We start from the raw sequence: 12,365 nt of genomic DNA, 5'->3' as shown, positions 1-12,365 counted from the left end.
GGTCATTCTTGGAGGTAAGGTAACTCTGGGTCCTAATTGCCTGGGGACTGTTGCAGTTTACTCCTGTCTTCCAGATGAAATTGATAATGTCCTGTTTCACTCCCCCAAAGTGCCTTGGTTTAGCTGATAAAATATGCGGTAACCCCACTTTGAGGCCACTAAGTATACTCTCCTTACTTTATAAGTGTGGACAGTGAACAGATTATATTTTCCCTTTACTTACAATGTTTTCCCACATTCCCTTGGGGAAAAGAAGCTAGGTGAAATGTTTTATTGCCACTCTATGCTTGTTCATGGATTTGGATGAACTGGCATTCACTGAATAGCAATGACTGCTGTACACTTTGCAGGTAGGTGCTCAATACATGTGAACCAAACATACATCATCTGAAATGCCTTTGTGCTGCTTGTATTCTGTGCTCTGCATGAAGCATCTGGACTTCAGCTGATCACTACTGTGTTTGACGATGCTTGTGCTAACTTATTACAATTACCTGGGCAAGCCTATCTTTCACCTACAGTGTGGTCTGCACCCCAGAGCCCACATCCACGCACATCTGATCACTGGGACTGACTTGCCATGTCTGTTGGCCAGAAGCCAGCCTTAAGTGATTTCATTTGTGGAACCGATCAGTTCAATGCGGACAACACATACACTAAATCTTTGCCTCTTGATGGCAACACATCCTGAGTCCCCACAACTTCCACAGGCTGCCCTTCCACCTAGTTAATTTCTAGGGAGGAAAGAGGAAACTGCCAGACTGGAAGTCACAGTTTGTCCCCTGCCTCCAGGCAGCCCTGCACCTAAACATGTATTCTAAACAAACAAAAAACAAAAAACAAATTTCCAGCCCTTCAAGAGAGTTGATTTGAAAATTCCAGGCTCCCGTGGTTCCCCATAGGCGCTGCCAACCTAAAACCAAAATGATCCCTGTTGTCTGAAATGAAGAAGGAGGGCCCTCCGAAGGGAAGCTGCTGTTCGACTTTGGCGGAGAAAACAGCTGAGGACGGGTTGACTTCTCTGCTGCTTCTTTTGGGCCTTCATGTGCTGCCTCCTGTCCGATGCAATATCGTCGTGTTTCCTTCTCTGCTTTCTTCTGGGAGATGGAAAACAGTTTCCCACCTTTTCCCTGGTGTCCCCCACTCTGGACCTGGAGTTCCTGCCCAGTACCACAGTGGGCAGGGCGCTCTCCCAATCCTGCAGGCCTGCCATGGCCCACCCAGATGGCTGGAACACGGTGGGAGTTGCTGGTGTTCAGAGGGCTCCTCTGCAAGCCCCCAGGCTGTGTTTAACAGTCTTGACAAGTGTACCCTTGGGCAGACGGCCAGGAACAATCCGTGTAACCCCACTAAGCTAATTATCCTCTCTGCAGATGGCCTCCCGCACTAATCCTCTTGGGTTTGCCATAATCCAGCTCCCTCTGGGGAGAGTGGCCAGGGTGGCAGGTCTCTGTGCAAATGGACCATCTGTTGGAGCTCAGGAGGCTGGGCTCCTGCCCAGGGGACTGGGGCCTCAGGCTCTCAGGCCAAGGAGAGTGGCCGCGAGGACTGTCCGGAGGAGGGTGGCCAGCCCTGCGGCCCAGGGGGGCTGAGCCAGTGGCAGGGAAGGAGGCGGTGTCCACATTGGCCTGACTTTCCTCCGAAGGACGTCCCCCTGAGGCTTAGGGGCTCGGGGGAGCTGAGCCATGCCCTTGTTCTCCCTGGAGGACGGTGAGTCAGCAGCTGCCTGTGTCCCACAGGGTCAGCCAGCCACCCGAGGGGCAGAGCGCCTTGGCTCTGGGAAGTCGCAGCAAGTGGGGAGGCGTTTCAGCCTGAGAGCCTGGGAGGGATGTTCTGAACAGGATGCTTGTGGTGACGCAAGATCGGGTCTGTTCTGCAAGGCCTGCTGGGCTGTTTGGGAGCAGATCATGTTTAAACACGGCGCAGTGGAGCTGCAGGTTTCTGCTCGTTGATTTACAGGATGTTAGTATCACAGCCTGTCTGGTTCTCCCACCTGGACCTGGAGGGTGAGCAATGCAGTCGCCGGAGCCAGAGAGGGAGAAATCCCTCCCGAGGAGTTCTTGGGGCTCTTGGAGAGGAGGGAGAGGTGGGCCGCTGCCCCTTGACTCCTGCAGGGTGGGGTCGGCTGGGGTGGGAGCAGGTTCTGGGGAGAGGTCCAGTTTGCTTCTTAGAGGACCCAGACTTCAAGAATCTCTGAAGATCCAGGGCAAAAAAGAGAGAGTGGCAAGGAAGGGGCGTGGAAGGTCCCTATAAATGAGGTCACTGAATTTTCTCTACCCAGCGTCAAGGCTGGCATCCCGGGCCCATTTCTGCAGAAGAGACTGGACCCGGACAGATGAAGTCATGGAAGGGCCACAAAATCAAACCAGGGTCTGCTCTTTTTGTGGTAATAACATACCCCCAGCGGCCGGGCAAGTGCCAGTCTCCTGTCCCAGTTTTCTGGTGGAGAAACTGAGGCTTAGGGGAGATTGGTGGTTCCAAGGGCAAGTGAACAGAGATCCATGGCCCAGACTGGGTTCCTCAGACCAGGTCCAGCGCGGCTGCGGCTAACTGTCCCTGTGCCTCAGCTCTGTACTTCCCCATGGGGCATGCCCCACAGCCAACTCATCCCCCTGCCCCAGGCTCCCTCCCCAGCTGCTACACAGTGAAAGCTTGGAGGAGGTCGCGGGAAGGCACCAGGACTCCTTCCCTGGGGGAGGTGCACAGCCCAGAAACGCATCTCAGATGGTGAGAACACACCTTCGAGTTGGGCACTCCACACCATTCCTTATGTACCCTCTCGGTTATATAAACATCTTCCAGAAATCCTCTTACAAATTCTAGTGACCTCAGACAGGCCTGTTGCTCTCTTCTAACAGCAGGGGACAAGAAGAGCTGGTTGCCGTTTTTTGCACCTCTGTGCTTAATGTGTGTGTGTGGGGGGGTGGGTGTGCACGTAAGTGTGCATGTGTGTACAGGTATGTGTATCCACATGTGATGTGGGTATGGGTGTGTGTACATGAATGTGCATGTGTATATGGATGTGCGTGCATGTGATACATGTGTGGGGGTGTTTGTGTGTGTGTGTGCACATGAGTGTGCATGTGTGCACAGGTGTGTGTGTGCCCACGTGATGTGTGTGTGTGCATGTGATGCATGTGTGGGGGTGTTTGTGTGTGTGTGTGCACATGAGTGTGCATGTGTGCACAGGTGTGTGTGTGCCCATGTGATGTGTGTGTGTGTGTGTGTGTGCATGTGATGCATGTGTTGGTGTGTGTGTGTACGTGTGTGTGTGTTGGAGGGAGACACCTGGTGTTTTGGAGGGATGCCTGGACCTGCAGTCACAAAGCACAGACCCCCTGTGGCTGGCGATAGACTTCTCTGCTCCTTTGCTTCTGGGTTTTGGTCTCTTAGGTGGAAATCAAGGGGGTTGGACTAAACAAGCCTCCGGTTCTTTCCAGCTCGATGGCCTGTGCTTGCAGCGTTCAACAGCTTTCTCAGCTCCAAGTTAAATAACCCGTCCCTGTAACCTTCCTCTGTAAAACACATTTTCCAATCCTTTAATCATCTTGGTTACTTTCCTCTGAACTCCCTCCAAGAGACCTGTGTCACTGAATAAGTATGTCATATAAATTAGTCAGTAAATCAATCTGTCAACAATAGCTCTTGAGCAACCACTCTGTGGCTTGCTGAAGGTGCTGGGCTGATACAATCCAACCACACAGGAACAAAAAGAGTTTTCACGCTGCCTCAGACCAGGAGTTCATTTGTCCAACAGTGGCCTGAGGCACTGGGCACTCCCTGGGATGTCGTCGATCCCCAAAGACCGAAGCCTTCCTCCAACATTAATGTGTGAAAATACTTTAGGTAACATTAGCTGGACACCTGATCTATTCAGCGCTCTGCTAGGCACTGTGCTAGTTACAGAAGTGAGCATGATGACCTTCAGGAAGGGCAGTATGCGTGGAGGATGGGAGGAGATAGGGAACCAGCGGGGGACGTGGGCTCAACGTGGAGAGCCGGCCACCCTCAGGCTGCAGATGCAACCTTGGTGTTCAGATGTGGGCTGCTTTGAAGGCTTTTTTTTTCTTTTTTTTCTTCAATACAGAAGGATCAATTCTAAAATGAGGTAGCCAGAAACATTTAGAATTTGGAGAAAATCAGACTTTCGTTCAAAGAGTGATTTCACCACTCACTGGCTACGTGAACCTTGGGCGACTCATTGACGCTTTCCAAGTCCCAGATTCTTTAAGATACTGTGGGGCTGGTTATACCCAGCAGGAAGGAATATATGAGTTAGATGACATCTCATTCGTCAAGTGTGTGGTGCCTAGCAGGAGATCTACATGTATAATCCGCTTTCTCTCCACCACTCATGATGGATCAGTTTCTGAACAGGCCCCCAGCCCTTGTGGATGGATATCTATATTGTCAGCCGGACTGTTAGCTGGGGCTCTAAGTTCTATGAGTCCACTCTGTGATGTGTATCATATTACAGGCCCTGCTTTTTTTTTTTTTTTTTTTTTTGAGACAGAGTCTTACTCTGTCGCCCAAGCTGGAGTGCAGTGGTGTGATCTCGGCTCACTGCAACTTCCGCCTCCCGGGTTCACACCATTCTCCTGCCTCAGCCTCCCTAGTAGCTGGGACTACAGGCGCCCGCCACCACGCCCCGCTAATTTTTTTGTATTTTTAGTAGAGACGGGGTTTCACCGTGTTAGCCAGGATGGTCTCCATCTTCTGACCTCGTGATCCGCCCACCTCAGCCTCCCAAAGTGCTGGGATTACAGGCCTGAGCCACCACGCCAGGCCAGTCCCTGCTTCTTGATCCTAAAATAATTTCCTTCAACCCTGAAGGACAGTCTTTTATTTATAGTGGAGTCATGTGTAGCTTCATGATGGGAATGCATTGTGAGAACTGTGTTGTTAGACAGCTGTGTGCTTGTGCGAACATCATAAAGTGTACTTGCACAGAACTAGATGGTGTTGTCTATTACACACTCAGGCCCTACACTGTAGCCTATTGCTCCAAGACTGCAAACCTGTACCGCATGGTACTATACTGAGTACGACAGGCAATTGCAGCACGATGTGAAATATTTGTGTTTCTAAACATGGAAAAGAGACAGTACAGATACAGTATAAAAGACTGAAAATATAGCACAGCTGTATAGGCAGCACCATGATTATCTCATGCGGCACTGTCATTGATGAGGTCTGTCATTGACAGAAATGCCATTGTGTGGTGCATGACTGTGTACTGTATGCCTCGAGATTTTACAGTAGTGGAACAATAGCTCTGAGCATAACTTTTTTTTTTTTCTTTTTTTGAGACGGAGTCTCGCTTTGTTGCCAGACTGGAGTCCAGAGGTGCGATCTTGGCTCACCGTAACCTCTGCTTCCCGGGTTTAAGGGATTCTCCTGCCTCAGCCTCCTGTAGCTGGGACTACAGGCATGTGTCACCATGCCCAGCTAATTTTTGTATTTTTAGTAGAGATGGGGTTTCACCGTGTTGGCCAGGGTGGTCCCAATCTCTTGACCTTGTGATCTGCCCACCTCAGCCTCCCAAAGTGCTGGGATTACGGACGTTAGACACCACGCCCAGTCTGAGCATAGCTTTTATTTCTGTGGTTGGGTTCCACACTATTTTTTAGTTTAGCATAAATTTGCTGTGCTAGAAAGAGCACTTGGTCCTTGACCAAGGCCCCAGATTCACCTGGCAAGGTCATTTTAGAAAAATCACAGAAAGCACTGTAGCGTTCCTCAAATGTGAGTGTGAGCAGAATCACCTGGAGGTTTTGGTAAAACACAAAGTGCTGGGCTCCACCCCCAGGTAATTTGCATTTCTAAGAAGTTCCCAGTCCAGGCTGAGGCTGACGGCCCAAGACCTACGCTGTGAGAACCTCTAGTATTGATAGAACAGCCCTGGAGTTTAGCGGAGCTTGGCAGAGTCAGTTGCCCCTTCTGAGCCTGCTTCCTGATTTATTAACCTTTACCTTACAGACTAGACCTCAAGGTGATAATTAGACAAATTATCCCAGAGCACTTTGCAAACCATAAAACACTATAGCTATTAGTGGCTTAACGTTCCCCATTAGCTTTCACTTGCTCACCTATAAAATGGGGATAGTAATGGCAATTTTTATAAACATTAAGTAAGATGATCTACATAAAAGCACTTTGTAAAGTGTAAAGAACTATGGAGTCAGCCGGGCGTGGTGGCTCATGTCTGTAATCCCAGCACTTTGGGAGGCCGAGGCAGGTGGATCACCTGAGGTCAGGAGTTCGAGAACAGCCTGGCCAACATGGCAAAACCCTGTCTCCACTAAAAATACAAAAAAAATTAGCCAGTTCTGGTGGCATGCACCTGTAGTCCCAGCTACTTGAGAGGCTGAGGCAGGAGAAGAATCACTTGAACCCTGCGCAGCAGAGGTTGGCAGTGAGCTGAGATCATGCCACTACACTCCAGTCTGGATGACAGAGCGAGACACCCTCTCAATTTAAAAAAAAAAAAAAAGAACCACAGAGGCTTGCTCTTATGACTGCCCTAAGCCTCAGTTTCTGCATCCCCAATGTGACAGAAGGGCCACTGGGTCCACTGGTGTGCCAGCCTTGGTCACGTGACAGCTCATTATCATAGATGTGGATAACGCAAGTTTGCATTTAACACCCTGGCTGACGCCGCTTTGTGTCTCGTTGGCCCCTTTGGTCAAAGCTGTATTTTGGGAGACTATTACCAGCTAGGATGCTTCTGCCTGTGGGAAACAAAATTCCCAGCTAAAAGTGGCTTGAAGAATGTGGGGTTTGTTGTCCTAACGAGAAGTCCAGAGGCAGGGAAATTTGGGGTTGATTAACTCTCTGGCTTCATGAGTAGAGACTCTGGGGTTCTCTTGGCCTGCTCCTCATGATCACGTGGGGGCTGCAGCAGCACCCAGCATTCCACACACACATGACAATCCCCAGAAGCAGGAAGAGATGAGTTTCAAATTCATGTCTCTCTTGATGGATGAAAGCACTTTCTCAGAATCCTCTCATTGGCCAGGGTTGGATCACGTGCCCTACAATGAGGGGATGGAACTGCTTGATTGACTTAGGCCAGCTCATGTTCAACCCCTGTGGCTGAGAGGGGCCCACCAACTGCAGGCCACCCAAACAGACTTGTGACAGCAAGAAAGAGGTGGTGCAGGAGTGGCTGAAGGGGAGGCAGCCAACAGTATCAGCCGCATCTACTATCTGTTTCTTCCAGGGAGAATCACGGGCATCAGGAAATTGCTTGCACATCTGTAATCCCATGTGTTGTCCTGGAGCCCGAAGCACAGCCAGAAAGGGGCCCCAGTAGAATTTCCAGCTAAATTTTTAATATTTTTAGTAGAGATGGGGTTCACCATGTTGGCCAGGCTGGTCTCGAACTCCTGCTTTCAAGTGATCCACCTGCCTTGGCCTCCCAAAGTGCTGGAATTATAGGCATGAGCCACCGCACCTGGCCAGAAGCTTCTTAAATAGGTATTTGTGAGCCTTCCCAAGAGAACACTGAGCTCTCTGGGACCCAGGGACAGCAACCCACCATCGAGCAGCCTCCTGTGCTGGCTGGGGCAGGCTGTGGTCTAGCAGGTCACAGTGAGACCACAGCCAGCGGGACTCAGCTGGCCACAGTATTTCTCAGGCAAAGTCCTTGATCCTGAGGATTCACAGATGAAGGCTGAAGCCTTGCTATCATGTGCTGTGTTTCCTTTTAAACTGAACATAGTCCTAGTCCCTAGAGTAGGCTCCCGACACTTGCCCGAGTGCTTCAGAAAGAAACTCTAATGGCCGTGAGTACAAGCTTTTGGTCAGCAAGAGGAAGAGGAGAATGAAGAAGGACTTGAGAGTAGAATCGGTTTTGCTGGAAGAAAGTCATGTCTGTGGGTTGTTTGAATCTCACGCTTCCTCCTCTGTGAGAGCTTTGCGAATCCACTGGAGCGGTGAATCCAGGAATTTTCTAAGGAAGGGAAAACCCCTACAAGGTTTTTTATTAAACAGAGAAGGCTCCTGTCTGGGCTCAGGCGTAGCCCTGAAGCTCTGTACGAAAGTGGGGCTGGGTGGGGAGGGCCTACACCCTCACTGCGCTGGCCCCTCCTGCCTGAGCAGTGGATGTCTTTGGCCCTGAAGCTTCCTTGCAGCTCCTGTGAAGCATCATGGGAAACCGTGAGGATGAGACCATCAGGGGCTTCTCTAGTGATGGTATGCGCAGGATAGAGGAGGATAAATGCTGGGAACGGGGCCACTTCGAAGAAGACAGAGAACCCAGGGCCTTGGATGGCATATTCCCAGACCTGCCCCACTGTTCCTCGTGATGTTTATTTTAAAAGCTTGGAAACGCATAGCGGATCTGTGCTGGAACGCACGCTGCAACTGCTGGGTTTCAGAGCTGTGGGTCTCAAGCCCACTTGTGTGTCAGACTTGCCTAGGACACTTTATAAGCAGAGCAGCTCTAAGGGGGCACTGGGAATGTAAACTGCAAAACAATAGCAGCCATTAGAATAGGTACTATTAAAAAAAACAAAAACAAAAACAGAAAATTGGCCAGGCATGGTGGCTCACACCTGTAATCCCAGCACTTTGGGAGGCCAAGGCGGGTGGATCACCTGAGTTCAGGAGTTCGAGACCTGCCTGGCCAACATAGTGAAATCCCATCTCTACTAAAAATATAAAAATTAGCAGGGCATGGTGGCACATGCCTATAGTCCCAGCTACTTGGGAGGCTGAGGCAGGAGAATCGCTTGAACCCAGGAGGTGGAGGTTGCAGTGAGCCGAGATGGCACCACTGCACTCCAGCCGGGACAATGGAGGGAGACTCTGTCTAAAAAAAAAAAAAAAGAAAGAAAGAAAAAAAACAGAAAATAAGAAATGCTGGCGAGGATGTGGAGAATCTGGATTCCTTGTGCACCATGGTGGGAATATAAAATGATGCGGCTGCTGTGAATAGCAGAATGGAGGTTACTCCAAAAAATTAAACGTACAATTGTCATAGGATCCAGCAATTGCTCTTCTAGGTATATGCCCAGAAGAATTGAAAACAGGGTCTTGAAAAGCTGTTTGTACATCTTGTTCATGGCAGCATTATTCACAGTAGCCAAAAAGTAGAGATAATGCATGGACCCACCAATAAGTGAACGGATAAACAAAACCACTGGCATATACATGAGGTCGAATATTATTCGCCCTAAAAAGGAAGGAAATGCTGACTCACGCTGCAACACGTTAAAACGTTGGAGACATGATGCTAAGTGAAATAAGCCAGTCACAAAAGGATAAATACCGCACGATTCTGCTTTTGTAAAGTTCCTAGAGGCGTCAGATTTACAGAGGCAGAAGGCAAAATGGTGGTTGCCAGGGGCTGGGGAGAGGAGAAATGAGGATCGAGTGTGCAAAGGATCCAGGGCTTCAGCCCGGGGTGATGGAAGGAGTTTTGGAGATGGATGGGGGTGATGGTTGCATAACAATAAATGTGCTTAATGCCACTGGCCTGTACACTTAAAAATGGCTGAGAGGGTCAATGTTGTTAAGTGTACTTTACCACAAATAAAAAATAAAAACCCGAACAGTAGCAACGACAACCGTAGCAGGCTCAGCTGTCACAGATATGTTCCCTGGGAAGAAGGTTAGAGGGCAGACATTCATTAGGATTTGTACTTGGTTGCCTTGTAACCACTTTCCGTTGTAGGAAGGCCCCGGAGCAGGCTGGATGGGGGAGAAGCTGGGCTGCCGTGGCGCCTCAGTGGAAATGCGGCCACTTTTACAGGGGTTCTGAAGGCGGGACAGCTCTTTCCTGCTGCCCCAGCCTGGGGGCCGGATGAGGATGCATGGCCTTTACAGCCCCTCATGGATCTCTGTTGGTCATGCACTGCCTTGCCAGGGGTTCGGCCTCGGGCGAGGCTTTCTTCCGCTGGAGCGACCCCCTAAGGAAGCTGACAACTGAAGGGGGGAGGTTGGCATTTGAGAAAAGGGACTGCAAGTACCTAAGAGCTGGGGACACACAATAGGCCTTTAATACCCATCTTTGTTTAATCTTCACTGTGATCTTCATGGCCTCTCCGCGGAAAGCAGTATTATCCTTGTTTTGTAAGGAGGGCGTGGAGCAGATAAGTCAGTGGCCTAAAGTCACGTAGCTAGTAGGTGGCTGAACTGGTTTACAGCTGTCCTCAGTGCTTGTGTGCCACCCGTGGGTGTGGGCAAGAGAGGCCCTGCCTAGGCCCTGGACCTCAGAGGGGCTGGCTGGGTCCCCTCCGTTCACACCACTTCCTAGGGGACAGGGAGTCCAGAGGGCCAAGTGGACGTGTTATCCTCTGCCCCATCTGGAGCCCACACTGGGGACCTGGAATTCCCTGGGTGTTTCTAGGGCCTGCGTCACCTCTTCTCTGGCTCCATCCTCTCATGGGCTTTGATAATGGGCAAAATCCTAAATGCCCATTAGCATTTAAGATGCCTAAATGGCTCCTAAATGAAAGTCGAGGTCTTAGGAGAGCATACAAGGCTTCCAGCAATTCAGAAAACCAGCCCTGGTGTCTGCTTCTGGGGCGAAACCCCAGCTCCCTCCCTAGCGCTGCATCAGTCTAGGTAGTTTAAACCTCTGAGCCTCCATGTCCTCCACCATAAAATGGAGATAGAATAGCGTGTCCCTCAGGAGTGTGTGGTGACAAAGTTGGCATGGGAATGCAAGGTCCTCGGCACAGCGGGCTCTCTTGGCAGCCTCGTGGGCGATGCCCGCAGGACCCTGTTGCCCTTCCCATTGCAGCCTGGTTCTTGTGTGTTCCCAGCTTACACTTTAAGCTTGGAAGTGCTGGGGCGGCGTCTATCCTTTTCTCTTGGTGACCAGCGGGACGCTCAGTCTGCCCCTGCGGAGGGAAGGAATGGAGAGGGCAGGGCTGCTCACAGGGGGTTGAAGAGATGAGGCGTTCTGTAGGGGGAGGGTGGCCCAGACAAAAGGGAGGAAGAGAAAGGTCAGGTGCCATGCTTGTCATGCCCCGTGGGGCCTGGTGCAGGGATCAGAGGTTCCTGGTGGCCGACAGGTGAGCGTGTCCTTCTGACTGGCCTAATTGACTCTGGAGGGCTGGACTCGCTTGCACTGGTGCTGTCACTTGCAGGTGTCCGTGTGTTTGGTTGAGGACCTGGAGGCCCAGGGAAGCCCAATGCTTGCTGCCTCGTGACTCCTTCTCTTCCCAGAGGCCTTTGCTCCTGGCAGGACATGCCCATGGCAGCGATTCCGCAGCCTGACTGTGCTTCCGAGTCACCGGGGTGCTTGCTGACAGACTTCCCATCCTCCCTCCAAGGGCTGGGCTCTGCTCTACAAAGTGATATTGGACATCTGTGATGTGGAAAACAGCCCGTGGTGATTAGGATCTATTTGGTGTTGAAGGCTGACATTTGGAAACCACTAATTTAGAAGGGAGTCATAAAAATTAATTTACATTTTTACCTTTTCCTTTTGTGTCCCTCATTCTTTCCAAAATTTGAGGCATTATAGACATTTTTGTTTGTTTGTTTGTTTGTTTTTGATACAGGGTCTCACTCTGTAGCCATGCTGTAGTGCAGTGGGGCCATCATAGTTCACTGAAGCCTCAACCTCCTGGGTTCAGGTGATCCTCCTACTTCAGCCTCCCCAGTAGCTGGGACTACAGGTGTGCACCAGCACGCCCAGCTAATGTGTTTATCTTTTGTAGAGATGGGATCTGGCTATGTTGCTTGAACTGGTCTTGGACTCCTGGCCTCAAGTGACCCTCCTGCCTTAGCCTCCCAAAGTGCTGAAATAACAGGCATGAGCCACCAGGCCCAGTCCTACATTACAGAAACTTAAGAGGTCAGTGAGTGGGGTCACTGAAGTGTCAAACAATGTTAAAATAAGTGATCATTAGTGCTAAAAATTGGTCAAACTGGTTGTTAGTGTTGTATAAAGTAAATTATGTGGCTGAATTTTTCACCATTATTGGTAATAACAGCCCTTGTACTTGTGCAGAGTTGTAAAATACGATTCTCATCCCTGGCTGTACATTAGAACCCCATAGGAAGCATCAGAAAGATATTAGAAAGGAGTTGAATAGGCCTCTCTGCAGGGTGAGCCCTGGCTGCATTCCTGGGGTGGCTGGTGCGGGAGCTGTGGGTGTGGCTTCAGGGCCCCTCCTGGTGCCAGCTTCACAGCATCACCAGCCTGTGAGAGGGGTAGGGTTTTTGTTCTGGTTTTGTTGATGGAAAAGGATTAAAAAGCTGAGGTCCAGGGAGGTGAAATAATTAGCCAAAACTAGAGAGGGGAAGGACTGGTGCCTGGGTCTCTGTCCAGCATCACCTTGACCCATCAATTCTCAGCCATCACAATTCTCTGCACAGCCAAGGGCTGGGGGATTTATACCCATGTG

General features: G+C 50.4%; 1 protein-coding gene across 1 annotated transcript in view; it reads left to right on the top strand.

Annotated features, from left to right (window-relative positions):
* Positions 1 to 1,560: 1,560 nt before the first annotated feature.
* The window catches only part of LOC105491165 (RP1 like 1), a 53,607-nt gene continuing 42,802 nt past the window's right edge, over positions 1,561 to 12,365 (top strand). Inside the window, exon 1 of the mRNA XM_071068649.1 lies at positions 1,561 to 1,710. The gene's annotated coding sequence lies outside the window, so the exon portion shown is untranslated. The remainder of the gene's footprint in view (positions 1,711 to 12,365) is intronic.

The sequence above is a fragment of the Macaca nemestrina genome, chromosome 8 (assembly GCF_043159975.1).
Source record: "Macaca nemestrina isolate mMacNem1 chromosome 8, mMacNem.hap1, whole genome shotgun sequence".
Taxonomy (NCBI): Eukaryota; Metazoa; Chordata; class Mammalia; order Primates; family Cercopithecidae; genus Macaca; species Macaca nemestrina.
This window is presented reverse-complemented; position numbering and strand designations above follow the sequence as displayed.